Genomic DNA, 12,710 nt, shown 5'->3' on the forward strand with positions numbered 1-12,710 from the left:
ATGTTTTTGTGATTTTGAAATTTTTCTGAAAAAGAAATAAAAACAGAAAGGTAAAATGTTTTGTGATTTTGAAATTTTTCTGAAAAAGAAAAGATAAAATGTACAACAGAAAAAAAATGATGAAGCAGAGATAGACCGAGCGATCTGTGTATTTCGGTGACATTAAAATTTCAGAACAGAGAGGAAACAAGTGGTCTGTCTATTTCAGTTCCATTAAATCTCCAGAGCAGAGAGACCGAGCGGTCTGACTATTTCGGTTCCATTAAATCTCCAGAGCAGAGAGAGACCGAGCGGTCTGTCTATTTCGGTTCCTGATTCTTAGTAGAGATTTGAGGATTTGGGACCGACTCTCCTACCATCATACCTAAGCCTTGTAGAATTTTGTTGAAAGTCGCTTCAGGAAGAGCTTTGGTAAAGACATCGGCCAACTGATCAGTGGTTTGAACAAAGTGTACTTCAACGTTTCCATCTTCCACGTGATCTTTGATGAAGTGATACCTCAGTGCTATGTGCTTGGTCTTGGAGTGTTGCACTGGGTTATGAAAAATCCTAATTGCACTTTCAGAGTCACAATATAGTGGGATCTTTTTCATATTGAGTCCATAGTCTCGGAGTTGACTCTGGATCCAAATCACTTGAGAGGTACAGGAAGCAGCGGCAATGTATTCTGCTTCAGCAATAGACAAAGTCACGCACGTTTGTTTCTTTGACTGCCAGCTAACCAACTTCCCATCGAGGAATTGGCAGCCGCCAGTGGTGCTTTTCCTATCGAGACCACAACCACCAAGGTCTGCATCTGAGTAGGCTTGAACGAAGAAGCCTGAGTTAGAAGGGTACCACAAACCTAAAGAGGTAGTTCTCTTGAGATAACATAATATGTTCTTCACTGCAAGCATGTGAGGCTCCCGTGGATTTGCCTGAAACCGAGCACAGTAACAAACAGAAAACATTATGTCAGGCCTGCTAGCAGTAAGATACATTAGAGAGCCTATCATTTGACGATAAAATGTAAGATCAACAGCCGGTTTATCCAGGGATGGAGTGAGCTTAGTGCCGAACGCCATTGGGACTTTGACCTTTGAATCTCCCATCATGCCAAATTTTGCTAAGAGAGTCTTTGTGTAAGCTTCCTGGTTGATAAAGATGCCTTCAGGTCCCTGTCTAATATTTCAACCAAGGAAAAAGTTAATGGGACCCATCGAGCTCATTTCAAATTTAGTCTCCATCAGCTTTCTGAATTCAGCTGTTAGGCTAGGATTCGTGGAGCCAAAGATGATATCATCGACATAAATTTGAACGATCATAAGGTGGTTACCTTCCTTTTTGCGAAAGAAGGTTGGGTCAACCGAACCTTGTTTGAATTTGGACATCATTAAAAATTTAGTCAGCGTTTCATACCAGGCTCTCGGTGCTTGTTTCAGACCATACACGGCTTTATCCAAAATGTAACAATGATCAGGATACTTTTCATTCACAAATCCAGGAGGTTGCTCCACATACACAGTTTCTTCGAGTTCGCCATTGAGAAATTCACACTTGATGTCCATTTGAAAGACCTCAAAGTTTTTGTGAGCAGCATAGGCAAGAAATATTCTCACTGATTCCAGCCTAGCTACAGGAGCGAAAGTCTCTTCATAGTCAATGCCTTCCTCCTGACAATATCCTTTTACAACCATACGTGCTTTGTTTCTTATCACGTTCCCTTCCTTGTCAAGTTTGTTCCTAAAGACCCATTTGAGACCAACAACCGAGGCATCTGGAGGAGTTGGAATAAGACGCCAGACTTTGTTCCTTTCAAATTCATTCAGTTCGTCTTGCATAGCTTGAACCCAATCGGAGTGATCAAGAGCAGTGTTAACTGTCTTTGGTTCAACTTTTGATACGAATGAGTTAAACATGCAGAATTCGACTTTTGAGAACAAGGATGCTTGTTTTGCCTTGAGTTGTCATCGAGTCAGAACTGTTTCTGAGATATTACCAACAACTTGAGAGACAGGATGATCTCTGGTCCATTTGGTGAGAGGAGGGAAATTTGGATCAAAAGATGGATCTAATTCAGCATTTATCATTTCTTCTGGTTTGGACAGACTGTCGAAGTCGTATGACATATCAGCATGCTCCTCCTCGACAAATGATCTTACATGAATGTCTTGTGAATCTTGAGCTACAGTGGTTTCTTGTGGTGTTGAGCATTCGGGCGTTGATGCACCTTCGGTTGGTGAGGCACTTTCGGATGGTGAGGTACTTTTGGTTGGCAATGTGCTTTCGGTTGAAGGTTGAGACCTTAGCTCCCCCTCAGCTTGTGAACTTGGCTGGGATGAAGGTGGATCCTCCCCCTCGACTGATGGTGGACACTCCCCCTCGACTGACGCATTGTGTTGGGGAGGGTCTTTTGAACCTGATTCTTCTTCATTCATTCTTCTTGCAGCATCGTCAATAAGTTGCTTCAAGTGATCTACCCTGTTGTCTGCTGCACTGGCTTCAGAAAGAGTGGCCTTCTCTGGTTCATCAAAAAGCTCCATGAAGTTCTCGAATAGATTAGCGATCGAGGCTGTGACTTGGCCAGTTTGAGGAAAGATTTCTCTAGCTGTGTCTTCGTTGGCCTTTAGCTTTTTAACATAGCTATCATCAAAAGTCACGTAGTAAGTTTCTTCTATTTTCCTTGAACGCTTGTTTAACACCCTGTATGCTTTGGAAGTAAGAGAATAACCCATAAATATCCCTTCATCAGCTTTGACATCAAACTTGTTGCGGTGTTCTTTGGAATTGAAAATGAAACACCTGGAACTAAACACATGGAAAAACTTCACATTTGGCTTCCTGTTGTTGATGATCTCATAAGTAGTGAGAGTGAAGCGCTTGTTAAGATACGACCTGTTCTATGTAAAACAAGCAGCAGAAATAGCATCAGCCCAAAAATATAAAGGTAAGGAAGCAAAACTTAGCATTGTTCGAGCAGCTTCACATAAGGATCGGTTTCATCTTTCGACAATCCTGTTCTGTTGAGGTGTGTAGGGAGCTGAGAAGTTGTGACTCATTCCCTTTTCTTCCAGGAATTCTTCAAATTCTTTATTTTTGAACTCCAACCCATTGTCGCTTCTGATATTGCGAACGACCTTCTTCAGCTGTACTTCAATCTGCTTGATGAACACTTTTAGCTTGTGAGTCGCTTCAGATTTAAGCTTCAGAAAGAACACCCATGTAAAACGTGAAAAGTCATCAACAATAACAAGAATATACTTGCTACCACCAATGCTTTCTATAGAAGATGGACCACATAAATCAATATGAAGTAATTCTAATGGTTCAACAACTTTAGTGTTTATTATAGATGGATGACTTTGACGACTCTGCTTCCCCATTTCACATGCAGCACATAGATGATCTCTATCATACTTGAGCAATGGAAGACCTCTAACGTGACCTCCAGTGACAAGTTTGTTGATATCTTTGAAATTGAGATGAGAGAGTCTTCGGTGCCATAGCCAGCTTTCGTCAGATTGTGCTTTGGATAACAGGCAGATGGTTGGGTTTCCTTTGATTGGTTTGAGATTTAGGGGAAACATTTCACCTTTGCGATCTGATTTGAGAATAACTTTGTTCGTCTTCTTCTCAATAATTTCTGAACCTTCATCATCGAACAAGACCTTGAGACCAGTACCTCCAACAAGCTGAGATACACTGATGAGATTATGTTGTAGTCCCTCTACATATGCAACTTTCCTGATTGAGAAATCACTGTTTGTAATCATCCCGTAGCCTTTGATGGTGCCGAAGGAGTTGTTCCCAAATTTGACATTTCCACCATTTGAAAGAGATCTGAATTCTCTTAGCTCTTCCTTCCTTCCGGTCATGTGACGCGAGCAGCCACTATCAATGTACCATTCTTCGTCAAACTGCTCGTCACTGATAAACTGCAAAAATTAAGCAGATTTAGGAACCCAGGGCTTCTTGGGTCCACGTGACCTTTTTACTGGAACTGGAATAGTAAGAGAGATGTCAACTAAATATGTTCTTTTTATTAGTGTTGTTTCATCTTTCCTTTTGATGGTGAAAACTTTGATTTTATTTGGATTTGATGTTTTTGGTATTGATTGTGGTTCAATATCTGAAACCTTCTGTTTTCCTTTTTGGTCAGCTGATGACTGAGATTTTTGAGAAGGAACAGAGTGGAATTTAGGACGAGAAGAGACAAAAGATTTTGAAGAGTTAGAATGAGATAGCTCAGAACGGTATGAATTCTTGGTTGAAGATTCTAGGTGACTCTTTTGCTTTTGATTAACAATAGGACCAACCTTAGAGTTTTGATCTCTTTTGATTTCCGAACCAAACCTGTGCTTTCGGTTGAAATCATTTTCTGAACCGAATCTATGCGTTCGGTTGTTGTTATGCTCTGAGCCGAACCTCTGCTTTCGGTTGTTGTTTTTCTCAGAACCGAGCCTCTGCTTTCGGTTGTCATTGTGCTCTAAACCGAACTTCTGCTTTCGGTTGTTATTACTCTCCGTCGATCCAACACGATTTTTCTCTGGTTTTAAATTCCTGTCTTGATGTGAGAAATAGGCATTTTGCGATTGCCAAAATTGTTTTCTTTCTGAGAGATTCTTCCTGTATCTCTGATTCCTTTCTCGTTTTTGATTTCTCATCTGCTTTGGTTGATGATGGATGTTAGCTTTATGTTTTTGATTTTCGTTGGCTGATCCACTCTGAACTGATGTAGTTTCACTTGGAGATGTGACTTCTTTTGCAGGATTTTCTTTTTCTTGAGGGACATCTTTTGTTCCACTGGTACTTGCCACGTTGAAGCCATCAGGTTTATTTAAAGGTTCTGGAACGTATCTGCCTTTGCTTTTCCATGAAGTACTTTCAGACAGACCTACCGTTTCATCAGCATTGTCAATGGGAGCTGACCAGAAGAACTCGTCATAGCCATCAGCATTGTCTTCGTTCACAATAGCTGTTAGTTCAGCAGTCTGATGTTCGGTTACACCTGTGACTTTGTACACCTGATTCGGAGTGGTTCTAACTTTTTTGTATACGACTGCCTTCTCTACAAGAATCGGGGACTTTTGTTGGGACAACCGAGCGAACTCCACAGAATTTTTTGAAATAAGATTTTTTGTGGTTCTCGGGTTCATTCTTGACAAATTCTGAACAATCAACTGTGTCCTCTACAGAAATTTCACTCATATTATCGTCCTCATTAAGCTCAGATGCATTTTCAACATCAATCTTATTTTCTGAGCTTAAGTTGACATTCAGTGAGTCAAATTTTTGTATGGTTTCGATTCTTAGCTTCAGTTTATCAGTTTCATCCAAAAGATTTTTGAGCATGTTCTTGTGGTCCTTGGATTTTATGAAAGATTCTATTTTGTCCAGTCCATACAAATATGTTGGATTAACATCCTCAGACGAAATAATACTCTCACAATTATATGCATCAGCATCAATTTCATCTTCCTTAAACTCAAGAAAGGGTAAAATCATGCGATGAATCTTTTGCCCTATTTCACAATTCAAATGAAGCTGAGTAATATTAGTATAAAGACGTTTGGCAATCAGACAAAAAACATTTCGCTGTTTCAAAAGCTTTAAATTGTCTCTTTGCAAATAAATGTTTTCATCTTTTATTTTGATTAACTCCGACTCCTTCAGTTCGATCCACATCCGCCGTTCCTCACTCTTCGATGACACCCTGCTTAATTGGTCAGTTAGGTTAGAATTGGTGACCCGAGTTTGAGTTAAACTACTATCTAGATGAGAAATTCTTGAATTAACGCTTTTTAATTCCTTTTCATATGAGCATTGTGGGACTTTAAATGAGACAAAAACTGATTGTACCTTCTTGATCAGTTCATCAAGTTCGCTGAACTGCACACTGAGTGGTTTGGCAGTAAAACACAGATTCTGTTGTTCCTTGTCATCGTTTCCCCCATCAGTGTTGTATCCCCTCATCTGAGACACGTCGGACACCATCAGGCATCTTCCTCCACTGCTCTCTTCTTTCGCTACATAAGCCTTTCCATGGGAAGGATTTCTCACTTCATCATCTTCGAAGTCGGTTGACCATACCTCCACGCCACCGAACTCATCATCAGCTACCGAACCCTGCACAATTAAAGCATTCATAGAAGGGTTAGCAGCAGATTTCTTCTTCCTTAACTCATCAAGCTTTTTCAACAACGTGGCTTCTTCATCATTTTCCTCATCCTTTTCTTCCATCTTTTTGAGGACGTAATCTTTTGCATAGTGGTTCTTTCCTCCACAATAATAGCAGCTTACTCCAGAATCTCCTTCAGCCTTTGGTTCCTTCTTTGATTCTTCAGCTTTCGGTTCATCTTTGACCTTTTCAGAGCTATAGCTTCCTTTCCAGTTTCGGTTCCTATTGGTGGGGAATCTCTTCTTGATGAATCTCTTAGGGTTTGACACCATCATAGCATAGTCCTCAGACGTGAGATCATAATCATCCAAGTTGAGATCTTCGTCCTCTATCACGACTTTGCTTTTCGACAGGAGGGCCAACGAACCTAGACTTGAAACCACGGTTTTCTCCTGTAATATGATCTTTTCTTGAGATTTTAGGATGCCCACCAGTTTCGCCAAAGAATAGGATTTGAATTGCTCGTGCGCTTTAACTGTGGACACGATTGCTCTCCACTCAGACCTGAGTCCGTTAAAAAACGTAACCTTCTGTTCAATAAGCTTCCTTTCGATGTCATGTTTGATCATCTTGCTAAGAAGATGATTGAAGTGATCGAACGTTTGAGTCACCGTTTCTTCTGCTCCTTGCTTGAACTCACCAAACTCAGACAAGAGTAAGGTTTGAATGGAGTGTTCAAGATCTCCGTCTGTAGAGTACAATTCACGTAGCCTGTCCCATATCTCTTTTGCAGTCGTGCATTAACTTACCAGCCTAAAAGTATCGGATTGAAGAGCAAATCTAATCAATCTTAGCGCTTTGATATTGCACTGAAATTTAACTTTTTCGTCTTGCGCTACATCTTTAACATCTTTCAGAAGATCGTTATACTCCTTTTGAGTTTTAATAATCCTTAAAGTTGCTGAATGAGAAAAAGGTCCAGAGATGATTGCTTCCCAGATGAGGTATCCATTATCCTCAGATCCTATGACATAATCTTCAAAGTGATTCACCCAGACTTCATAATCATGGGTGTACAGGATGGGAATCTTCGTTGTTGATCCAATGCTGTTTGAAATATTGATGGGATTGGATTGCGACTCGTCCATAATTGATCGAATAACCTGTTCAAAGATCAGACTTGTAATATATCAAATTAGGGCAAAAACAATAAATATTGAGATACATCAATTATGAGATGACGGCTCAATAAATATCAATGAATGCAGAATAACCCTAATCGAAGCTCTTTCACAGAAAAGAAGTGTATCGATTACACAGCCTCCTACTCTGATACCAATTTATAAGTTTAAAAACAAACTTGAAGATCGATTAGATCTATGAAACAGGTAGAGAAATAACCAGATAAACAATAAGAACAAGCAAATGGATCAAAAGGTGTCGAATGATTACTAAACAATCCTCAGAAGATCTCGATAAAGAACATCAACTGTAGAGGACTTTAGGGTTTACAAATCATCAATGAGAATGACGACCGCTTCCTTATACGCATACATGCATGCATATATTTATATTAAAACCCTAACGGTTTATCTAAGAAAAAGAAGGCTAATCTAGATAAACACGGATTGATAAGCCCAATCCGACTGTAAAACAAAAGGGCCCAAGACGCAACACAATAATCTTCAACAATTAATAAAACTCGTCTTAAGCGAGTTGTTCTGATTTCGTCTTCGAGCTAGGTCAAATAAGTTAAAACTTTTATTTTGACCTTGTAAGTATCCAAACATGTTGGAAACATGTGAAAACGTCCCAAACTAGTAATTTGAAAATTGTTAGTTTCGACCATATCGGGTAACGACTGCTTAATCGGGTGTGACCCAAAGCATCGGTTAATGTCGGTATCGGGTAGAATCCAACCGTGTATCCAATTCAAACCTTATTTAAAGTGAATTAAGACTCATTTGGAACCTTTTCACTCTCTCTAACCTCTCTCCTCAACTCAAGAATTTGGTCCAAAAATCATCCATTTCAAGCCTCAAAACACCAAGGTAATCACCTTAGCTCCTAGTATAACATCCTTAGCCTTCATTTTCGTGTTCAAATCATGAAATAGGACCATAAACATGTGTTTACGGCCCTGGAACAACCTTAGGCCGTGAACACATGTAAATGGGGGGTTTTTGAGCCTTAAAACCCATCCAAATCACCATAGCAGCTTAGATATGGCTTAACGACTTATTGGATTGGACTTAAAACACCTTGAATATCATTTTTGAGGAGTAAACATGAGTTTACTGCCCAAGAACAAGCTTGGGCCGTAAACACCATTTCATGAGGAGTAAACTCCTTTTTGGGTGTTAAAATGCAACTTACACACCTCATAAGCCTTGGAATAAATCCTAGAACCAACCAAAAATTATTTGGGAGCCTTAAACATAACAAAAACCCTTCATTTGAGAGTTTACGGCCATAACACATGCTCCAGGGCCGTAAAATCCTAAATATGGGTCATTTGATGCCTTTAACTCACCCCAAGTCTTGTAAAACTGAGTTGAATCATTTGTGATTAATCATTGACCTTCAAAACAATTATGAATGATGTGGGTGAGAGTTTACAGCCGTAAACTCTTAGTTTACTGCCGTAAACTCACCATTTAGTCCATATAGTTGAGTTAAATCCTTGATTATGCCCTAGAACCAAACCCAACAACACCCCTCATTTGATTTAAGGCCATTTAACACATAAAACACCCCACCATGAGTTTACGGCCGTAAACTCATGGGGATGAGGTGTTTAAGGCCGTGAACACTCCTTAGAGTTTACTCTTGGAGAGTAAAGTCGATATCCTAGCCATTTATGTCCAGAAACATCACCCGGGTCACTCCAAACACTTAGTTTGAAGTTGTTTTCGCGTCTTGGAGTGTATAATCGTATCTAATTAGTGAATTTAAATCTAATTAGATATATTTGTGTATCATTTAACATTACATAGGAACCTCACTTGTATTCAAGCCTCGATTCGACGCCTAACATCCCATTCAACACATTTCCACGTCCGGTGAGTTCATACCCCTATCCTTTTTCAATGGCTTTTCAATGTTTTCAGGGGGGAATACAAGAAAAAGTACAAGAATATATTGTACTTGAATTCATTATTTCATTTAACTGGTTTCATAATTCTTACACTTTTAAGAATTGAAAACAAATTAACAAACTGTTTTAACTTGCAGAGTTGTTTGTTCAAACCGATTTTCAATTCTTGTTATACACTGTTATGTTTTATACATCACAATTGATTGTTCATACTTATATTGATAGAGATTATAAAACATTTGTAACGTCTGTAATAAAATACCTAGGCCCGAGTGTAAAGGACAGACACCATTAGAAAACATATAACAATCGTAATGTCCTTAATAACACACCTAGGTTCGAGTGTAAAGGACAGACACCATTAGAAAACATAAAACATTTGTAATGTCCTTGATAAAACACCTAGGCTTGAGTGTAAAGGACAAGATCCATTAGAACTTAGATAGTCATAGATACTACTTCCCTAGGCATGAGAAGTAAAGCGAAATCTTAAAGATTGGAGACACATCCTTTATAACACTTCCTTGGCACAAGAGAGTGGAGGACTACCCCTGTAACCAGAATCTCTGAACGTAGGAGAGCGTGACTTAAGTGTATAGATCTATACGGGACTGACAATCCCGCACCTGGCTGCTAGCTACAGTCGAACCGAAAGGTTCAAGAGTGACGAAAGTCATAAAAAGGATACTGGCCCTGGCCCGAGTCATATCTAGTCTGAAGTATGGTTAAGGACTCGCAATCAAGATTATTAATCCTTTACACTTATTTATTAGTTTTATGTACGTAATAAAACTAATGTACATTTGAGGATAATCGGAATCAGTAATAGTTCGCACATACAGAATCGGTAACAGTTCACACACACACACATTCAGGAAAACATGGGGTTTTCCTGGGGATAACATTGAACATAATCAGAATTGGTAACAGTTCACACACACACACACAGTCAGGAAAACATGGGGTTTTCCTGGGGATAACATTGAACATAATCAGAATCGGTAACAGTTCACAGACACACACATTCAGGAAAACATGGGGTTTTCCTGGGGATAACATTGAACATAATCGGAATCGGTAAGAATTCACACACTCATACATTCAGGAAAACATGGGGTTTTCCTGGGGATAACGTTGAACATAATCGGAAATTGGTAACAGTTCGCACACACAGAATCGGTAATAGTACACACACACACCTTTAGGAAAATATGGGATTTTCCTTAGTAACAGTACTACGTAACCAGAAAAGTATAACAGGTTAGATAACTAAACTTTACAATTCACAAGAAAAATCATGTTTTCAGTGTACATCTTTTACATTACAATTTGGATTTAGTAACATTACTTTTAAGAAAATATGGGATTTTCTTGGTTAATCGCTTTTTCAGGAAACCAAAGGAACTCGTGCATTTTCATAAAAACAAACCACTTATGAACTCACCAGCTTTATGCTGATTTTCAAACCGCTTGTATTCTCAGGTCCGCATTAGACAGGTACCCGACGATCTCTTTTGTTGTAGACGGTGTGCGAAGAAGACTCGTCTTTCTTTTGCTTAAACTATGTATGTATGAAACTTGTAACACTTTACTTTTCAACTGATGTAATTAAATCAGTGTAATGTAATGTTTTGTATTTTACTTCGCTTACTATGTACATTGGTTATGATATTCACATGAAGGTAGTGTTTTTTTTTTGTCTGCAGATCTGCGAGACGTCTTCTGTCTGCGCTGCGCAGACCACGCGCAGACATTAGTCTTCACAGACTGTTTGTTTTTTTGAAGACTGCAGACCTAAAAATGTCTGCGCGCCCTCTTTTTGGCGCAGATGTGGACCAGAGTCTTCTAACATCTTCAGACATCTTCTAGCTTAAAAAAACATATATATCTTTATTTTTGTTAAGTTTTTTTTTTTTAATTTATATTTTTTCCAACTTTTTTAATGATAAACAATATGAAAAAAAATTATAAAACTTAAAAAAAAACATTTGACGATACAAACATGATATTTTTAACAAATTTATAAATAAAAATTTATTATAATAATAGTCGTTGAAGTTGTTTATATAAATATGAAAAAAAAAATCATAACATATTCTTATATTTTTTTGCCAAAATTTTGTAAAACTTTATTTAATAGAGTATCATCAATTTCTCGAGAAAATATTTATCATACGTTTTTAATAGATTTATTTGAAAAAATCAAAGTTTATTTCCATCTATTTATGTATCAAATTCTTTGATCACTAATTATAATGTTTAGTTATAACTTTGCAATCAAAGTTGTTGGTTTTTATCAAATATGTATATGAATTAATACCATTTTTATTTTTATTTTTTATATAATAATACATAAAAGTTGATCTAGATTCGTTATATATTTATAATAAAGTCATAAAAATATATAAAAAATTCGCTTTGAAGTTTTAAAAAACCAGTTTATTTAGATTTCAGTTTATTTTAATAGCCCGCAGATGTTAAAAAAACAAACAGTCTTCTTTTTTCAGACTGCAGACGTTTGGTCCACCTCTTCTACTGCAGAGGTCTACAGATGTGGTCCGCAGACTGCAGACATTTTGCCTCAGAAAAAACAAACAGCACCGAAGTCACCTCCGCCCCGAGACGTTTCCGCCTTCGGTTTTGGGGTGTGACAGATTGGTATCAGAGCCCTTGTTTACAGTGTACTAAGTATACCAAACTTTACATGGTATAAGACTATAAACACTAAGGGGCCTAAGTGCTCTGAACTAAAAGTATTCTTCAAAATATAAGTATTTTCAAAAACATACAAGTATACTTAACCGCCGAGATACGTAACTACAAGTAGAAAAAAACATAAGTAAATGGGTGTTGTATGCTGCGGTTAAACCTGGGCAGTTATGTGGTCGTGTCTAGGGTCAATATAGCCTGATCAACTATATTCATTCGAGACACGACCAACATGTGCCTGGGAGTGATTATGGTATTCAGCATGCCTAAAACTTACCCAAATACCCCAAACAACGAACCGTCGTCGCAGCAAATCATGAAATACTATGGGAGTATCTCTAGATCCAACTTTGTTGTAGAAAATCCTCATTCAAGCGTTGCCCCTCGATCATTCTTTTAGCGATAATTTATCTGCCTTGATAATTCATTCCTGCTCTTTCGCTAAATAGAAGTATACGTTTGTCTTAAAGAGATATCCCTTGTTTCATATCTCTTGATTTAATGCAAATGTCTTCGAAGAAAGGATCCAGTTCAAGTAACAACAGCCCTCCATCACCACCTCCTCCTCAATTCGATCCAATGATGACCCAGTTAGCTGTGTCTGCCGCAGTGACTGCCATAGTGACATATTTATTCTCTAACAGGTTTAGTGGAACAGGAAGTAACACCAACCCCCAAAACCATGAAAATGTTCAAGAGCATCAAAACAAGCGTAATAAGAGTAAGAAAGTTTTCTGGAAAAAGCGAAAGGGTCAGAGTTTACAAGGACCCTCCAAGAAGCTCAAAACTGTGGCAGTCCAAGTTGCT

Source organism: Lactuca saligna, chromosome 5, assembly GCF_052625555.1.
Source record: "Lactuca saligna cultivar CGN05327 chromosome 5, ASM5262555v1, whole genome shotgun sequence".
NCBI lineage: Eukaryota > Viridiplantae > Streptophyta > Magnoliopsida > Asterales > Asteraceae > Lactuca > Lactuca saligna.